Genomic DNA, 6390 nt, shown 5'->3' with positions numbered 1-6390 from the left:
TTTCAAGAGTTCTTGGTAACACTAATGGTTCCACTAAGAACCGTTTTGATACAGAGAACCCTTTAAAATCCCTTTCCTGAATAACGGGTTTTAAGAGGGTTCTTGGTGGAACCTTTATAAAAACGGTTCTACCTGGAGCCAAAAAGGGTTCTCCTATGAGGACAAGCCGAAGAACCTTATATGGTTCTACTTAGCTCTTTTATTTCTAAGAGTGCAGGGTGTAGAGCTGAAACAATTAATCGATTAACCGCTTATAAATCGATGACTAAATTAATCGTCAGCTATTTTGATAATTGATTAATCTGTTTTAAGCTTTTTTCGCTATTAAAACAAGATTTCTGATTGTTTCAGCTTCTTAAATGTGAATATTTTCTTTGTTTCTTTGCTCCACAAAACAAAGAAATCATTAAAACTGAATCATTTTGGTTTGTGGACAAAAACAAGACATTCGACAAGATCAAGATCATTTCCAGATCAACGTCTTTTAACGTTTTCTGACATTTTATGGACCAAACGATTAATCGAGAAAATAATCCACAGATTACAGAAATAATCGTTAGTTGCAGCTCTACCAGGGTGTATTCTTCCTTTCACCTGACGTAATCTGGGATTGGTTCCACCCCCGCGAGTTTGAAGCAGTAGAAAGTGAATGAATGATGTACTTTAATCCCTCATGTTTCTGCTCATGTTTCACATTCATACATGGATGCTGTGTTTGCATTCATGAGAGTGGTATTAATCTTCAGTACATTTCACAAAATCTACAACTATTATTTGACGGTGAGTAAATTGTACTCGCAAACACTTCACTGTGCAGTGTCATAACAGTTTTCTTTATTGTTTTTAAACAGTTTTCAGCGCAATATCGGACAATAAGATGCGAATAAATAAGCTCTTCCATTTACAAATGCTGCTAAGTGAGGTTAATAAAAACTGTGAAGCACACAGTATACGACAGTACGTATTTAAAGGAACACAATGACTTGGTTTACAGGATACAATTCACTGTTGCAATCCATTCTACCTGCACAAGTTAAAATTCTTCCTGTGGAAGAGAGAAGCAGATACTTGTGACCCAATTTAAAGTTGTGAAAGTGCGAGTGTGTGTGTGTGTGTCTGTGTGTGTGTGTGTGTGAGAAAGACGGTGTGTCAGTTAAAGAGAATCACAATAAACCATGACTATGCATTATGAACTCATATTTTACTCAATATGAATGTCTTTTTCAAAAGTAATTATACTATTTTACATTTCCGAGGTACTGTATATCTAATCAGATCTGATATTTTTAATGAATTAATGCAAGCAAATTAATTGAAATTAATCTTTGATGCATTTGCTACCGAGACAATTTCATAACAGTTGATTTTTTTTAATGTCCTGTTTGTATGTAACCGTTTACAGGTGTATTTTTCAAGTTTTCACATGAAATGAAATAAATGTGAAGATCTAAAACTTTAAAAAGCAAAATGTCCTAATTATTACGACACAAAACTATATTTTAAGAAAACAACTTATTTTTTTATTTGTATAATATTCAGTGCCGCTGTGTTTGCGCTGCAGAACTGCCATTGAATCTGCCAATAAATCTGTATATTAAGCCACTCTTGCGTACTTCGTGGGGGTCTGACCCTGGTCACACTTTTTCAGCAAGGACTTACTGATCAATTATGGGCTTTCCCAGCCTCCTCGCTGCCTGGCATATGGGTGCTTTAAGGCGCGAGAGTGGAGGAGAAAGAGGGGTATCATTTCATGTGGAGATCAGGGGCTGCAGCCAGTGAATGGGTGGATTTAGGAGGGACTGTGAATAAGGGAAGGGGGTCCTCGCTTGTACCAAAAAGAAAAGAATCTCCCCACAGATCAGGGAAGAGCCTTTTTGGGAATATTCATGATGAGGATGAGGAGGCATCATGAATTCATGTGTCTCTCCCTGACTTGCACGGATCATCTTTTCTGTAAACACTGACGTGTATAGAGCAGGGGGCTCTTTGCTTTTCCGTGTGTGGTTTGCGATGTAGTTTGGTGGATAGTGTTGCCTCTCCACAAAGCAATATGGGTTTTTGTGAACTCTGTGCTGTATTCCTTTTGTATCAGTGGAGCAACAGATGGAGAGTGGTGGAAAGACATAAAGAAGCTAAAACCCACAGCCTTTTCTTCTTCACAGCCAGATACTCCCGGAAAAAGATTTTCTCAAGCTTGCACTCAGACGTTTGTGCCGTTTCAAACATTTTGGACTTCATCTCCTTTCTCCTTTTGCCCATACGTTTCTTTGTCTCTGTTGTGTACTTTCAAGATTTGGGCCTGTGTGTGCAGTCTCTCTTGGTTGTTTCTATTGCATAGTGTCTTTTGCAACTTGTCTCTTAAGAGCAGAAATGCTCTCAGTCTGATCGTCAACTGGCGAAGTCGGCAGATCAGTGAGCCACAGCTCAGCAGAGCGGAGAGCAAACTCTGGATTTACACTACTGTTCAAATGTTTGGGCTCACTTAGAACTGTCCTTATTTTTAAAGGAAAATCACTTTTCTCCATTGAATATAACATTAAATGAATCAGAAATACACTTTATACATTGTTAATGTGGTAAACGACTATTCTGGCCGCAAACTTCTGGTTTTTAATGGAATATGTACATAGTTTTATAGAGGCCCATTTCCAGCAACCTTCAGTGTTCTAATGGTACATTGTGTTTGCTAATCGCATTAGAAGGCTATTGGATGATTAGAAAACCCTTGTAATGATGTTAGCACAGCTGAAAACAGTTAAGTTGGTTCTATGATGAAAGGGCAAAATTATTATTTTGATTAAAAATCATTATTTCTAATCTTGTCAATGTCTTGACTATATTTTCTATTCATTTTTCAACTCTGATGAATAAAGGTGTGACTTTTAATGGACCAAAAAATTGTATAGGTGACCCCAAACGTTTGAATGGTGCTATTGATCTATTACTTTTCTTCTTGCCATATTCACTTTTATTCCAGTATTGGTTCAGTGGTTTTTCTATCATGTATTTTAAGTCTTGTTTAGCAGAGCCTGGTGCACGTTTATTTTACTCTGTTAGTTTTATGTCTCCGTCTTAAAACGACAAAACAAATCTACCCACGGAAACAAATAAAGAGCTGTGACCTGACGTGACTTGGTGAGGGATCAGACCTTCACAGAGTAGTTAACTGCCACTGTAAACACCAAACATTCGTCTAAAAAAAAAAAACCTCAGTCTGCTGCGTCTTTTCTCGTGGTTTCTGGACACTCTAGAGGCCTTTGTCGTGATTAATCTTTGGGACACATGGCCGACCTGATGCTCACTTACGGTAGACCTTATTTTACACATGACACAAAGGCACCCACGTCTGTAAAAAGGTCTGTGACCCAGCAGACGGTCACAAAGCCTTTCACCACCCTCCTGTCCGTGTAAGCATGGGCTCCTGCCTGAGACCTTCATGCCATTCCTTGTCCCCCTGTCCTTTATCAGTCTTTTCCAGGGCTGAATGGCTCTGTGGTTGGTCAATAAATTCAGTGATTCAGGGGGTGGACAGTTGCAGCCGTGTTAACGTTTGTTCACAGGCTTGTCGGAGGGATGGGCCCCGCCCCACACCGCTTTGTCCTCCGTGGTCCCTCAACAGGTTAGAAGTCAATGGAGGGCCTTGTGCAGAGGTGGCAGGGGCATGGATGGAGCCGCCTCTCACATGGCGTTCACACAGGGGGAGGACCGGCTCGGATCACTGTGACACTTGTTAGTTTGGGGCCACACAGCATTGCTGGTTTTGCCACTCGCTCTCCCCCTGAGAGCCTGAGCGATATTCAGCGCTTTTAACAAACTGATGTTTGAGGCTGCGGGGTTGCTTCAGGGTAAGATGATCCGCACTTAGAGGCCTTCGGTGCCCTCAATGAAAAGAAGCGCACAAATGTATTTTACTATCTCAGTTTACAGATCTGACGAACAATTAAATGAGGTCAGGCTTTCACATGGCCCAACAATTTGCAGCGACGGAGATTCCATGTTTTTAAATGCAGATGAGAGTAGAACTGATACACACGTGTGGCCCCTGAAGGTGCCACACTGTTGCTAAGTTATAGCATGGATTCAATCAGTTGACTGAGCCAAAGCATGGGAACAGACAAGCTGAGAGAAAGGCGAGACAGAGAGCCATAGATAGCAAAACACAATCAGAGGACGGCTTTAGAAGACAGAAAGCTGCGGGCAGAAAAAGACGCACAGGGACTTAGAGCTATGACTGAAGCCTAACTGTCATGAGAAGATGAGAGTTGTCATGGCCACCCAGGAACTACCCAGCAAGCATGTGAGCAGGGGAGGCTCAGGGGCCAAGGGCCTGTGCTAGTGGATCACATGCAGTAACCAGGGATTATGTGCATAAGTGATGAGCACTAAGCTGGCAGGTGAAGGAGGGAGGCCTTGGGACAAGGAGTGCACCATCCCTCAGGAAAGCTTCCCCTGTAAAGACCAGGGACTTTTTTTTTCCCCCAACTGAGTCTGATCTGCCGGGTGAAGGAGACTCAGCCAGAGGTCCTCGAGTGCTGAAAGGGCATCCCCCAGGCTGCTTTCACTGCATAAGTGGCCAAAACGCTGGTCTTGTGAGTCATCTTGAGTGGCAAGAATGGGCCATCTTCACATTCATAAATCCCAGAGCAAACACACTCACGGATATGGACTAAGCTTGGATGAGGATAAGCACCACACGGCACGGCGTCAGTCAGCAGGCCACTTGTTGAGGGAAGCCTTACTTGTCGTGATGTTTGCAGGAAAAATAACGCTTTACCGTCAATTTATCCATTACAAAATAATAAGATCTCTAACTAGGTTAGCGTTTTAGGGGCAGCAGCCTTGTTTTCCATCGAGGATCATCGGGTTCACAGGTTGTTTTGCTGCAGGGAATCAATGCTCATAATATCCATGGCTGTACAGGAATGCGTTTGAACCTTGACGGCACAAAGAAATCACATTCTCATGGACCACAGAGAGAAAATACGCAGTTAACAAACCTCCCCCCAACACCTTTTCAAGTCGATAGTATGGACATATTAACATGTAAATACACTTAGATACTTTGACAATGCAATGAGATGCATATAATCTACATGCTAACTAGTCCTTTAAAGAGTTTCCACTGTTGAATGTGGTTTAGGAGCACTTTCAAGTCTGGGTTTTAAAAATTAAATGTGAGGCCTCTCTCAGAAACTCTAAAAGTGTTTTTCAATTTGATGAGGGATAAGGCGATGACTATAGGTTTCCTTTTCAAAGAGGGAGAGCAGGAGTTCAATAAGACTTCAGTCTCATTGCCTTTGCCTCTAAGTTGAAGATCTAAATGGTGGCTTTTTTTTAAAGAAGGAACCCACCACGTTAGGTGACAGATGGCAGGTTTTTTGCTGAAATACCAGTTGCTATGGTCCCCCTTTCCTCCTCAGCTTCACTTAGCTCCACAGCTAAGCATCCCCTCTGAGGTCGGTGTACTGACTTGGAATAAGCTGACTTGAAACCGGTTGTTGTTGACAAACATGAGCCTGGATGAGTCTCCTAATCTCCCCTCCTTTATTCGCTCTTTATTGCCATATAAACAGGGCTGAATACACTAAAAAAACTAAACCTCTGTTTTCAGCCCTCTCTTATCTTACACACGGTTTAATCTAATGCCCTCTACCCTTTCTACATCTCTGCCTTCACTAAATTCCACCATATTTTTGATTCAGCGCATCACCATGACGACCAGTTATTTCCCATCCTTGAGCCCACCCCCCCCCCCCCCCCCCTCCAGCTCCTCTCCTCTATTGATTCTTCTACCTCCCCCTACCCCTTCTTTTTGTCCAAATAAAACAAAGCGCAGAGTGAATGTGCTCTGAGGTAGGTAAATGTATTCAGTGACATCAGCCAGGACGAGTCTATTCTGCCGGATTCCTGTACCACTTGTTTCCAGCCTTGTCTGGGGGCCGGATTCTCTGTTGGCTCCATTGTCCCACGTGTATTCCACACAGGCCTGCAATTAATGGAAGCCTTGTCTAAGGCCTCTGGAGCAGAAACTGCTGTTGGAGAGGAGAACAAAAGGCGGCCAGAGTTAGGAACTGAAAGTTGCTATGGGAGGCCCCCCCACCACCACCACCCTTCCATCTTTACGGGGGAATTCAAAGGCAGAAGGAGGGACGGGGAGCGAGCGGAGCGCTGGATGAGATGTTTAAGTGATTCGCTCTGTCTGAGCCCGCCTCTCCTGGCTTGAGATGTTTTCATACTGGCAGTTGAAAGGGAAGCTCTCCGGTATTTGATGATGAGGGTGATCATTTCGCAGCCCAGTGTTGGAGAGTGTGGAGCACAAACCGTGAGCCTCAGTCAGACTGGGCCAAGATGTGTATGTGGATAAAAAAAACTGATCAAATTAAAAGATCG

Source organism: Microchirus variegatus, assembly GCF_963457635.1.
Source record: "Microchirus variegatus genome assembly, chromosome: 5".
NCBI lineage: Eukaryota > Metazoa > Chordata > Actinopteri > Pleuronectiformes > Soleidae > Microchirus > Microchirus variegatus.
This window is presented reverse-complemented; position numbering follows the sequence as displayed.